Source organism: Myxine glutinosa, chromosome 8 (genome assembly GCF_964187855.1).
Source record: "Myxine glutinosa chromosome 8, kmMyxGlut1.1, whole genome shotgun sequence".
Classification (NCBI taxonomy): domain Eukaryota; kingdom Metazoa; phylum Chordata; class Myxini; order Myxiniformes; family Myxinidae; genus Myxine; species Myxine glutinosa.
In genome coordinates, this window is record NC_136268.1 from 18367556 (window position 1) to 18381084 (window position 13529).

At 49.3% G+C, this 13529-nt stretch overlaps 1 protein-coding gene and 1 long non-coding RNA gene across 2 annotated transcripts in view; one reads left to right on the forward strand and one right to left on the reverse strand.

Annotated features, from left to right (window-relative positions):
* LOC137417327 (MOB kinase activator 2) overlaps nucleotides 1–13529 on the reverse strand; it is a 100838-nt gene that overhangs the window by 51052 nt on the left and 36257 nt on the right. The window lies entirely within an intron of this gene.
* Nucleotides 1–13529, forward strand: part of LOC137416080 (uncharacterized) — a 32365-nt gene that overhangs the window by 458 nt on the left and 18378 nt on the right. The window contains exon 2 of the long non-coding RNA XR_013624206.1: nucleotides 8305–8440. This is a non-coding gene — a long non-coding RNA (uncharacterized LOC137416080). The remainder of the gene's footprint in view (nucleotides 1–8304; nucleotides 8441–13529) is intronic.

Sequence of the window (13529 nt, forward strand, 5' to 3'; positions counted from 1 at the left end):
AGGAATATGAGTGGGGTGGGGGATGGGGGAGGAAAGGGAGTATGAGTGGGGGAGGGGGAGGAAAGGGAGTATGAGTGGGGAGGGGGGAGGAAAGGGAGTATGAGTGGGGAGGGGGAGGAAAGGGAGTATGAGTGGGGAGGGGGAGGAAAGGGAGTATGAGTGGGGAGGGGGAGGAAAGGGAATATGAGTGGGGAGGGGGAGGAAAGGGAGTATGAGTAGGGAGGGGGAGGAAAGGGAATATGAGTGGAGTGGGGGAAGGGTAGGGGGGAGGAAAGGGAATATGAGTGGGGAGGGGGTGGAAAGGGAGTATGAGTGGGGAGGGGGAGGAAAGGGAATATGAGTGGGGAGGGGGAGGAAAGGGAGTATGAGTGGGGAGGGGGAGGAAAGGGAATATGAGTGGGGAGGGGGAGGAAAGGGAATATGAGTGGAGTGGGGGAAGGGGAGGGGGGAGGAAAGGGAATATGAGTGGGGAGGGGGAGGAAAGGGAGTATGAGTGGGGAGGGGGAGTAAAGGGAGTATGAGTGGGGAGGGGGAGGAAAGGGAGTATGAGTGGGGAGGGGGAGGAAAGGGAATATGAGTGGGGGAAGGGGAGGGGGGAGGAAAGGGAATATGAGTGGGGAGGGGGTGGAAAGGGAATATGAGTGGAGTGGGGGAGGAGGGGGGAGGGGGGAGGAAAAGGAATATGAGTGGGGTGGGGGATGGGGGAGGAAAGGGAGTATGAGTGGGGAGGGGGAGGAAAAGGAGTATGAGTGGGGAGGGGGAGGAAAGGGAATATGAGTGGAGTGGGGGAAGGGGAGGGGGGAGGAAAGGGAATATGAGTGGGGAGGGGGAGGAAAGGGAATATGAGTGGGGAGGGGGAGGAAAGGGAATATGAGTGGAGTGGGGGAAGGGGAGGGGGGAGGAAAGGGAATATGAGTGGGGAGGGGGTGGAAAGGGAATATGAGTGGAGTGGGGGAAGGGGAGGGGGGAGGAAAAGGAATATGAGTGGGGTGGGGGATGGGGGGAGGAAAGGGAGTATGAGTGGGGGAGGGGGAGGAAAGGGAGTATGAGTGGGGGAGGGGGGAGGAAAGGGAGTATGAGTGGGGGAGGGGGGAGGAAAGGGAGTATGAGTGGGGAGGGGGAGGAAAGGGAGTATGAGTGGGGAGGGGGAGGAAAGGGAATATGAGTGGAGTGGGGGAAGGGGAGGGGGGAGGAAAGGGAATATGAGTGGGGTGGGGGTGGAAAGGGAATATGAGTGGAGTGGGGGAAGGGGAGGGGGGAGGAAAAGGAATATGAGTGGGGTGGGGGATGGGGGAGGAAAGGGAGTATGAGTGGGGAGGGGGAGGAAAAGGAGTATGAGTGGGGAGGGGGAGGAAAGGGAATATGAGTGGAGTGGGGGAAGGGGAGGGGGGAGGAAAGGGAATATGAGTGGGGAGGGGGTGGCAAGGGAATATGAGTGGAGTGGGGGAAGGGGAGGGGGGAGGAAAAGGAATATGAGTGGGGTGGGGGATGGGGGAGGAAAGGGAGTATGAGTGGGGGAGGGGGAGGAAAGGGAATATGAGGAGTGGGGTAAGGGGAGGGGGGAGGAAAGGGAATATGAGTGGGGAGGGGAGGAAAGAGAATATGAGTGGGGAGGGGGAGGAAAGGGAGTATGAGTGGGGAGGGGGTGGAAATGGAATATGAGTGGAGTGGGGGAAGGGGAGGGGGGAGGAAAGGGAATATGAGTGGGGAGGGGGTGGCAAGGGAATATGAGTGGAGTGGGGGAAGGGGAGGGGGGAGGAAAAGGAATATGAGTGGGGTGGGGGATGGGGGAGGAAAGGGAGTATGAGTGGGGGAGGGGGAGGAAAGGGAATATGAGGAGTGGGGTAAGGGGAGGGGGGAGGAAAGGGAATATGAGTGGGGAGGGGAGGAAAGAGAATATGAGTGGGGAGGGGGAGGAAAGGGAGTATGAGTGGGGAGGGGGTGGAAAGGGAATATGAGTGGGGAGGGGGAGGAAAGGGAGTATGAGTGGGGAGGGGGAGGAAAGGGAATATGAGTGGAGTGGGGGAAGGGGAGGGGGGAGGAAAGGGAATATGAGTGGGGAGGGGGTGGAAAGGGAATATGAGTGGAGTGGGGGAAGGGGAGGGGGGAGGAAAAGGAATTATGAGTGGAGTGGGGGATGGGGAGGAAAGGGGTTATGAGTGGAGTGGGGGAAGGGGAGGGGGGAGGAAAGGGAATATGAGTGGGGAGGGGGTGGAAAGGGAATATGAGTGGAGTGGGGGAAGGGGATGGGGGAGGAAAAGGAATATGAGTGGGGTGGGAGAGGAGGAGGGGGGAAGAAAGGGAATATGAGTGGTGTGGGAGAGGAGGAGGGGGGAGGAAAGGGAATATGAGTGGGGTGGGAGAGGAGGAGGGGGAGGAAAGGGAATATGAGTGGAGTGGGGGAAGGGGAGGGGGGAGGAAAGGGAATATGAGTGGGGAGGGGTGGAAAGGGAATATGAGTGGAGTGGGGGAAGGGGAGGGGGGAGGAAAGGGAATATGAGTGGGGAGGGGGTGGAAAGGGAATATGAGTGGGGAGGGGGAGGAAAGGGAGTATGAGTGGGGAGGGGGAGGAAAGGGAATATGAGTGGAGTGGGGGAAGGGGAGGGGGGAGGAAAGGGAATATGAGTGGGGAGGGGGTGGAAAGGGAATATGAGTGGAGTGGGGGAAGGGGAGGGGGGAGGAAAAGGAATATGAGTGGAGTGGGGGATGGGGGAGGAAAGGGATTATGAGTGGAGTGGGGGAAGCGGAGGGGGGAGGAAAGGTAATATGAGTGGGGAGGGGGTGGAAAGGGAATATGAGTGGAGTGGGGGAAGGGGATGGGGGAGGAAAAGGAATATGAGTGGGGTGGGGGAGGGGGGAGGTTAGGGAATACGAGTGGGTTGGGGGGAGGAAAGGGAATATGAGTGGGGTGGGGGAGGGGGGAGGAAAGGGAATACGAGTGGGGTGGGGGGAGGAAAGGGAATATGATTGGGGTGGGGAGGGCGGAGGAAAGGGAATACGAGTGGGTTGGGGGAGGGGGAGGAAAGGGAATACGAGTGGGGAGGAGGAGGGGGGAGGAAAGGGTATACAAGTGGGGTGGGGGAGGGGGAAAGGGAATATGAGTGGGGTGGGGGAGGGAGGAGGAAAGGGAATACGAGTGGGGTGGGGGAGGGGGAGGAAAGGGAATGAGTGGGGTGGTGGAGAGGGGAGGAAAGGGAATATGAGTGGGGTGGAAGAGGGGGAGGAGGGAGGAAAGGGAATATGAGTGGGGTGGGGGAGGGGGGAGGAAAGGGAATATGAGTGTGGTGGGGGAGGGGGGAGGAAAGGGAATATGAGTAGGGTGTGAGAGGGGGAGGAGGGAGGAAAGGGAATATGAGTGGGGTGGGAGAGGGAGAGGGGGAAGGAAAGGGAGTATGAGTGGGGTGGGGGAGGGGGAGGGAATATGAGTGGGGTGGGGGAGGGAATATGAGTGGGGTGGGGGAGGGGGAGGGAATATGAGTGGGGTGGGGGAGAGGGAGGGAATATGAGTGGGTTGGGGGAGGAAAGGGAATATGAGTGGGGTGGGCGAGGGGGAGGAAAGGGAATACGAGTGGGGTGGGGGAGGGGGAGGAAAGGGAATATGAAAGGGGTGGGGGGAGGAAAGGGAATATGAGTGGGGTGGGGGGAGGAAAGGGAATATGAGTGGGGTGGGGGGCGGAAAGGGAATATGAGTGGGGTGGTAGAGGAGGCGGGGGAGGAAAGGGAATATGTATGGGGAGGATGGAGGAAAGGGAATATGAGTGGTGTGGGAGAGGGGGAGGGGGGAGGAAAGGGAATATGAGTGGTGTGGGAGAGGGGGAGGGGGGAGGAAAGGGAATATGAGTGGGGTGGGAGAGGGAGAGGGGGAAGGAAAGGGAGTATGAGTGGGGTGGGGGAGGGGGAGGGAATATGAGTGGGGTCGGGGAGGGGGAGGGAATATGAGTGGGGTGGGGGAGGGGGAGGGAATATGAGTGGGGTGGGGGAGGGGGAGGGAATATGAGTGGGGTGGGGGAGGAAAGGGAATATCAGTGGGGTGGGGGAGGGGGAGGAAAGGGAATACGAGTGGGGTGGGGGAGGGGAAGGAAAGGGAATACGAGTGGGGTGGGAGAGGGGAAGGGGGGAGGAAAGGGAATATGAGTGGGGTGGGAGAGGGGGAGGGGGGAGGAAAGGGAATATGAGTGGAGAGGGAGAGGGGGAAGGAGTGGAGTGGGGGAAGGGGAGGGGGGAGGAAAGGGAATATGAGTGGGAGGGGGTATGAGTATGGGAATTTAAAATTCTGGAGTGGGGGATGTGGGAGGAAAGTGAAATTTGTGGGCGGATGTGGATGGATGTGGGCGGAGGAAATATGAGTGGAGATGTGGGCGGAGGATGTGGGCGGAGGAAATATGAGTGGAGAGGGAGAGGGGGAAGGAAAGGGAGTATGAGTGGGGTGGGGGAGGGGAGGGAATATGAGTGGGGTGGGGGAGGAAAGGGAATATGAGTGGGGTGGGAGAGGGAGAGGGGGAAGGAAAGGGAATATGAGTGGAGTGGGGAGGGGGAGGGAAGTGTGGTGGGGGAGGGTGAGGAAAGGGAATATGAGTGGGGTGGGGGAGGGGGGAGGTTAGGGAATACGAGTGGGTTGGGGGGAGGAAAGGGAATATGAGTGGGGTGGGGGAGGGGGGAGGAAAGGGAATACGAGTGGGGTGGGGGGAGGAAAGGGAATATGATTGGGGTGGGGAGGGCGGAGGAAAGGGAATACGAGTGGGTTGGGGGAGGGGGAGGAAAGGGAATACGAGTGGGGAGGAGGAGGGGGGAGGAAAGGGTATACAAGTGGGGTGGGGGAGGGGGAAAGGGAATATGAGTGGGGTGGGGGAGGGAGGAGGAAAGGGAATACGAGTGGGGTGGGGGAGGGGGAGGAAAGGGAATACGAGTGGGGTGGGTGAGGGGGAGGAAAGGGAATATGAAAGGGGTGGGGGGAGGAAAGGGAATATGAGTGGGTGGGGGAGGGGAGGAAAGGGAATATGAGTGGGGGTGGGGGAGGCGGGAGGAAAGGGAATACGAGTGGGGTGGGAGAGGGGGAGGGGGGAGGAAGGGAATATGAGTGGGGAGGATGGCGTAAAGGGAATATGAGTGGGGTGGGGGGAGGAAAGGGAATATGAGTGGGGTGGGAGAGGGGATGGGGGAGGAAAGGGAATATGAGTGGGGTGGGAGAGGGGGAGGGGGGAGGAAAGGGAATATGAGTGGGGTGGGGGAGGAGGGAGGAAAGGGAATACGAGTGGGATGGAGGGAGGAAAGGGAATATGAGTGGGGTGGGAGAGGAGGAGGGGGGAGGAAAGGGAATATGAATGGGGAGGGTGGAGGAAAGGGTATATGAGTGGGGTGGGAGAGGGGTATGGGGAAGGAAAGGGAATATGAGTGGGGTGGTAGAGGGGGAGGGGAGGAAAGGGAGTACGAGTGGGGTGGGAGAGGAGGAGGAGGGGGAGGAAAGGGAATATGAGTGGGTGGCAGAGGGGGAGGGGGGATGAAAGGGAATATGAGTGGGGTGGGAGAGTGGTGGGGGAGGAAATGGAATATGAATTGGGTGGGGGATGAAAGGGTCATCCCTTTTTCTATTCCTGCCCACAATCAATACCTTGCATTTCCAATATTCTACTGCAATATCTGTCTGCACTGAGAGCATCTTAGCTTTCCTGAATCGGATCACTCTACTCTTTGTTCTCTACTTGAGCTCCAAGCTTCATATGTGCAAATTTTAAAAGTCTACTCAACAATGCTGTCCAAATAATTGACATTGTTACAGATATGGCTTCGGGATAATTGGGAATATATTATATTAGTTATTTCATAGTGCATGTTACCGTAAGTGTGTCTAATTACTGTAATTAGCGAGGCATTGTCAAGGTCGTTCCAAGAAGCTCCCCTGCGTCTTCCCTCCCAACCTGTTTGTGTCTATGCCAGCATATCCCCACCGAAGGGTTTCTTGTGGTTTTCCCCCTTGTAATCTGTCATTATGTGTTTTCTCTTTATAATAAATGGCAGTCACATGAACCTGAGACCGCGACGAGTGAGCGTGCTCTCGTGGTGTCAGGCAATCACCCAGGATGGAAGCCTCCATAACTGGGTACGTCCACATGAGGGGGCACCGCAGTACTCCAGAGAGTGGCCAATCAGCGTGCGCCGTGCAGCAGATAGCGCCATCCCGCGAGAAACTATAAAATGATCAGGAACCGCTTTCTCTCTCTCTCTGCGCCCTGGACTCTATCTGCTCGGCTCTCGACTCACTGTTCCTTGGGATCTGTCCCTCTGGCTCAGTTCCTTGTTCGACTCTGCCAGAGATCTGTTGCTGAAGCTCTTTCAGCATCGGGTACTGCCATTTGTGGTGCTTGGCAAGCGGACGAGCCCTTTAAGTCGCAACCCTTGGAGCATTTTGGTGCGAGCTGGGATGCTCAAGCTGCGGGTTTATTTTGTGTTTCGTCTTCTCCCTCTATCTGTCCTGTCACATGAGTGAGTGAGGCCTTTAAGTTAAAAGAAATAAGACTGTCGATAGCACCATAGGCACAAGAGATATTATTATTATTATTATTTTTGGTTTGTCATCAGTCGGTTTGCCGCTTGCGGCCGTGCTCTCTTCCTTTCTCCCCCGCTCCCTTTTAATGGTTATTAAATTCCTCCTGTAAATGAGAACCCATGCCATGGACATTGGGGAACACTGAACTCCTCGCGCATAATCGATTTGGCACGATAAGTCCATAGACGGGCCGATTGGAAATCAGAGCGGTAAGGCGCCATTCATTAAAACCGGATTGTCCTTCGACGTTGCTCGGCCTATTCGGAAGGTCAAATCATCCTGGCACATGAGCAAATTAAGCCCATGTCCTCAGAAGCTGAATGGATGACGGACGCGGGAGGTGCAACAATCATTTGTAGTTGGCCGTAGGCTGACACCTAGAGCCTGAGGCCTATCGCCTTCACAAGGGCTGTGACGCTTATCAGCTCCAATCTTTAGATATTTGATGATCCTTTTAAAGGTCGTTTTGGTTGTTTTACACTGAACGGAAAGATATCGGGCATGGCGATTGTGAATATGAGACTTCCGAAGACATCTTTAGGTTCACCATAGCACCAAAATGGCGGACGTATGATTTTCCTGCTTACAATTGTGGGTGTGGTCAGGCCAGCTGTCCATCCAATGGGTTTTGAAAGGAAGGCTTCAGACGCACGCAGCCATTCAGACAGCTTAATTACGTTTTTAAGTTATCGTGATTTATAGAAATGTTTTTTATCTGATTCCTAATAAATGCTTCTAATGCCTTCCCAACTCCTGAAGTTAAGCTAAAAGGAAAATAGTTCTCCAATGTTTCTTCTACGTCTTTAACGGCCAAAATTATTCCCACGTTCTTGTGAGGTTGGTCGAGGGAAGCTAGCCTCAAGTCTTTCACGAACAGGCTGGCCAGGCCTGACACTCGACTGAGGCTCGTGCAGGAATTTGGAATTTGGCCATGATGGTGCCGGGAATAGCTCACATACTCTTCGCCAAGGACATCACGGGATCTGTAACGTCCACCAACTACTGCTGGCAGTCGGGGCGCGCAGTTTAACATTAATCCGGGGGACGGCACACACACACACTGATGGCTATGGCACACCCTGTCTGTGAAACACCGGGACGACGGTTTATAGCTGGGTCAGGATTCAAACCCAGGCTAATACAGTGTGCGTACATCTAGGCCTCTAGGCTATCCTGGCAGCACCAGTTCTCCAACATTTTTACTTATTTTTTTTTTTGTACACAAGATCGAGGCTCATGAAAGAGCTAACATTAATCACACAAAAAATCAGACACATAAAACATATAATTTATCATATTAATAAAGGTTATATTAATAAATAATATTATAATATTAATAAGTTTAAATTAAATAATATTAATGAAGGTCATATTAATAAATAATAAATCCATTGATCTTATTAATAAAGGTGTTACATTTGCAATTTTCTAATCCTCTGGTACCAGCCCTGATTCCAGTGAGCTGTTAAAGGTATCTACCAATATCGCACTTTATCCACTCTACCCACTGTTACACTATTGGATCTTGGAAGTTTTTCCAAGATTGTGCTATTCGGTCATTTCTTTATTACATACTCGCAGGGGGTTGGTGTGGGATGACACCCCAAGTGTGTAAACAATAAATGTATTACCACGATTGACAATGTATCAAGGTTGACAAGTTATTGTTAGAATTCCCAGCATATGTAACAATGCAATGCACTTGTCCCTGTCTGAGAGTGTCAAGGCCCTCTCATGACACCCTCAAACCACTCATGCAGATGGGATGAAGAATGCAGTCTGAGAGCAGAGCAGCACTCAGTACAGCAGAGTACCACTCAATACAATCGAGCTCGAGCGGGGAAAACAATGAGAGTCCTTTGTGATCGGATCCAAAACAAGGGCAAACTATCCAAGGTACACTTATTAAATTAAAACATTTACAATTTTCAAAAATATCGATTAATAACTTGATTTGCATCTTCGAGTAATATATCTTTATATATATATATATATATAAAAAAGCTTTGCAGTTAGTATCAGGTTCTTGTGGTCAAATGCTGTCTTTGGTTTTCGCCAAACATGTCTTCTGGTACTGTGGCCAAATAGCTCTACCTTTGACTCATCTGTCCAGAGCACATTGTTCCAGAAGTGCTGGTCTTTGCCTAGGTGTTCATTGGCAAACTTTAGTCTTGCACTGATGTTCCTTCTGGACAGCAAAGGTTTCCTCCTGGCACACCTCCCATGTAGATCAAATTTGTGCAGCCTCTTTCTAATGGTAGACTCGTGCACTTTGACATCAACAGTGGCAAGAGCTACCTGTAGGTCCCATGATGACATTCTGGGGTTCTTAGAGACTTCTTTCAGCATCTTGCGGTCTGCTCTCGGGGTGAACTTGCTGGGGCGGCCTGGCCTGAACAAGTTGGCAGTTGTTTGGAATCTTCTCCACTTGTAGATGATCTTCCGGACAGTCGAATGATTGATTTCAAATTGTTTGGAGATCTTTTTAAATCCGTTCCCAAACTCGTAAGCATCGATAACCTTCTTTCTGAAGGCCTCAGAGAGCTCGTTTGATATAGGCATGGTGACGCCGCACACTTCAACAACAAAGAGCAAACCAAACGAAATGTCTGAGGTTTAAATAAGACAGGTTCCTCTAAGATCCTCTCTAACGATGTTCTTATCATTTTCACCTGAGCTGGTGCACCTGATTCTAATTTTAGGTATTTGAAGTAGTGATAAATGTCGGGGTGTACTTACTTTTTCCACATGCGAAATTTGCATTTATGTTTATTTAAATTATACAATGGACTCAAAATGTAAATGTTTCATGATATTTGTTATATTATATCACCTTTATCTATCAATATTGTTGAAATGAAGATCAAATAGCTGTATGTTGAAATAAGTTGAAAAATTCAAAACTTTACACGGGGTGTACCTACTTTTTCACGTGACTATATATATATATATATATATATATATATATATATATATATTAGAGGGAGAATTATGTATTAGAGGGAGAATTATGACATCATCACTTAGCTATTTCACCGCTATGACATCCTTTCCATCCAAAAGTGAAAGCGGCATGCCTGTGCCTGATGCATAAATCAACGCGATTATGAACGAACATGATGTTGATAACAAAACTGTTCTCAAGTCAGAATAAAATAATGTGCACTTTAAGTTATACTGTTATGTAATAATCCGTGTACCAGTATCTGTCCAAGAGGAATTCAAAATAACATGGCATCCATTAACAGCTGGCTCTCTATGAACACATAAGTAGGAAAAATAACAATTGGGGGTAAAAAACAAATAACTAATTCATATCATTTGTTGTGATGTCCCATTGGAGGCTCATTGTTCGTTGGTTGATCCATGATGTCAGATGGCAAATGATACATGATGCAGTGCCCCCTGCTGGCACTGCAGCACGTGGCAGGTCCAGGCTCTAAATGAGTCCAAGTACAAAGCACGACAAACGACGAGACCGTTTCCATGAATACTGTCGACTTATTACGTACATATTGTTACGTGCTCCTCCCTAAACCCCGGTCACGGTCTACCTCCGAGCCTCGAAAGGAGTCACCGCAGAAAGATGTGTTATTCTGTGTGTCAAAGATCAATGGTGAAACCACACCAATTGTTACCAACAAACAAGTATTGTATTAAGGTCACACAAGAATAACAGCAATAACAATATTAATGAATTGTACAACCAATATATCATTCCTATGATGGTACCATCAGTTACGTACAATGTAACTCACTGTGCTCCAAGTGAGCGAAAAGAACATTCCCAATGTCTCTGTCCCAGCTTCAAGCCAAAATCGATCCACGCTCCAGTGATCGTCAGAACGATGTTGTATCGAGACCAGAATCCCGTTCGGTTGACAGTCACACTGCCAAAGATGGGCAAAGGTACCCTCAAGAGGCGACTGGGAAATCACAACTTCGGGTATGGACGTTCAACGGCTTCCTAACGGCGAACCACAAATTCCCACTCAAAAAATCCACGTTACACACACAAACCAGGTTAACGTCTGGATGCGGTGAAATGGTTGAAGCGAGGTGAAGAGCCTAGAGCGATGCGAAATCGGGCGCGAGGCAAAATGGCCAACCGGCCCGTACTCGAGGCGTAACGGCACTCCAACGATTCTCTTCGGAATCAACCGCAAAACCTGTCACGCAGGTTTATCTGTCACAGCGATAACAACTCTGTCGCAGGAATCCCTTTCCCAGGAAACCCAAAGTTCACTCGTGACCCCCGTTCGCCAGCGTTTGCTCAAGACCTCAAAGCAGGTCAGCTCCTTCTCAGCCTCACTCGCTCCACCTCCTTTTCCTCTTCTTCTTCTTTTCTTCGTCCGGTTCCCGAGCCGGTTTCCGGTTTCTTTTTAAAACATTAATTTTTTTTACCTTTTGAAAACAGTTATCTCTATTTCACTTAAACGATAACAATAATAGTACATGGAACCAAAAATGTTTACAGTGGATGAGAACCACAACAACGGAAGTGACGAATACATAACAATATGTAAAATAACGAAATATTGGATCTCCTCTTCCACCGCCTCCAAGCGTACGCAAAGACCAACTTGATGAACCCCTTCCCCATCGCTGTCTTCCGACTCACATAAGCTCATCAAACAGATAAAAAATACCTTGTCGTACCTTGATAAAGTACCTTGTCGAACAAATTACAGTCCCATCTAATCCTAAGAGCATCTGCAATTCTGCCACAAAATCACAGGCGTTGTTGTTTGGAGCGTACAGTATTTTGCCCCCAAAAGATAGGCCTGTGGTGACAACATGATGCAGGTATTGGATGATACAGGTAGCATGACTGTTTGAGATGAGTCATTCAAAGGGACTTTCAAATCTTTGCCCTTGTCAGCAACCCAGTGGAACACCCGCTAGCAGGAATGACTAATCCTTATTTTCCATAAAAATATTTATCATCGAAACGATATTGTTACCATTCACCTGCACGCTTCACTTGGCCCTTTTCACCTGGTGAAACAGCTCTTAACAACATGTAAGCACGGTTTGGATCACAGCCGCAATTACTTGCCATGGGTTGTCCATTCAAGATATGTTGAGTTAATTTCAGGATGGTAATGTGTTCATCGGATTCTCCACATGGTGCATAGTTGGTGGGTTTGCTTACTCCTCCACTCTGTTGTCATTGACGGTGTCGCAAGGTTTTATCTCCAGGCACGCATTACCTTCGGAAGTCAATCTTCTTCTATGCAGGTGAGCGTTTGTTGTGCAAATGTCCCGTGGTTCCCCCATGAGTTCAGAAAATTAGCTGGTGGCTTTTCCATGCTCTTGGAATCTCCAGATTCAATGCTGAGCATCAGGCGAGGAAGCAGCATGCACCATTTTCAAAGTCTTTCGTATGACTGGGTCGTGGTTGGAATCGAACCACCAACCTACCAGACTCAGAGTGGACTCTCTAACCACAAAGCCACTTTACATCCTGGCCTTCTACTTTCTGATTAGATTTGTCCAAGGTTCACTCTTGACATGCTCCTTTTGCTTTCTCTGCAATGGATAAATGAGCAGAGCCTCAAACAAGAGGTCAGAGCAATTTCCCTTTTTTATTTCGGTATATGCAGGTAGCATACCTGTTTGAGATGAGAGGAAGGGCAAAGACCAATATATGAGGAGCTCTAACAATTGGAAGAAAACCGAGACTTAAGACAGGCAATTTTTGAAGTTTGATTTAAGTTTATGGAGATTTAATAAAAGAGCAACAGGAAATGGAAAGGCAAAGGATTTCCATAACCTAGCTGCATGACAATAGAAACTAGAACGACACTCGGTAGAGCGCATACCTCCGCCAGGCTGAACAGTTTACGTTTTGTATCCACTGAAAGGTCGGATCTGTATCAGGACCTGAACCAAAAGCTAATCTGCTTGTTCTTGTGTTGTGACCCAACCAACTCACCCACAAAGTTTAGTCATAAGTCGTCCTTTACGTTTTTAACTAGAACGCCACTCAGGAGAGCGCATACTCCCGCCGTGGGTCAAGTTGGAATAGTACGATTGCACAACAGTTTGAGGGAGTAGTTCAGTGACAACACAACACAAGACAGACTGAGACACTGCACAGATATATATTTAGAATATATAGAAGATAATGTTAAAAAAAAACAAGGCAATTTCACTTACATTTTCGGATTCAGCGTTCAATTCTATATAAGTGAGTGTACTTTGAGGCATGTGTGACTTCAAATAAAATTGTAAGCCAGGAAAACGTTCGTTCTATTCCTATGGGATACAACATGTAAAACTGGCCCAAACGTCAAAACAAAACTCGCTCATTTTAAGTCGTACAAGCTAATGCGACCACTCATTCTTCTGGGAAGAATCCCGTGCACATGCTGGTCACACTTATAACTCACCCAAGTCTTTGTAAGTTCATCAAATACTGACACCGCGATTGACATTCGCTGAGGGTGTTGACACCTCTTCTGAGGTTAAAACAAAAAAAAACAGTTTTAAAGCATTATACGTATCAACCGATACATTTTATGAAACGGAGACCGAATACACACTTTTGTGGTTTTAAAATGACAGAATATGTCTTTATTAGAAAAAAAGAAAAAAAGAACCTTGAAGACGACGCTGCTAACAAAATACACCGCTCTAACGCATAACCACGAGTTTAAACTACATTTACAACAAATATGAAAACTATTTTCATATCACAATGTTAAATATAGAATATATAGAAGATAATGTAAAAAAAAAAAATTAGCCAAATCTTCCAATGGTACAAAATTCCCCAAAGAAATTCCTGGATCTGGAATAATATCTTGAGCTTCAAGAAAAACTAATAAATTCTTCCTTATCCCAAGGGCAATCATCCCACCAACTTTCATCCAAATCCGTTCAGAACTTTTCCAGATATCTTTTTCACGAACACACACACACACACACACACACACACGCACACACACACACACGCACATACACACACACACACACACGC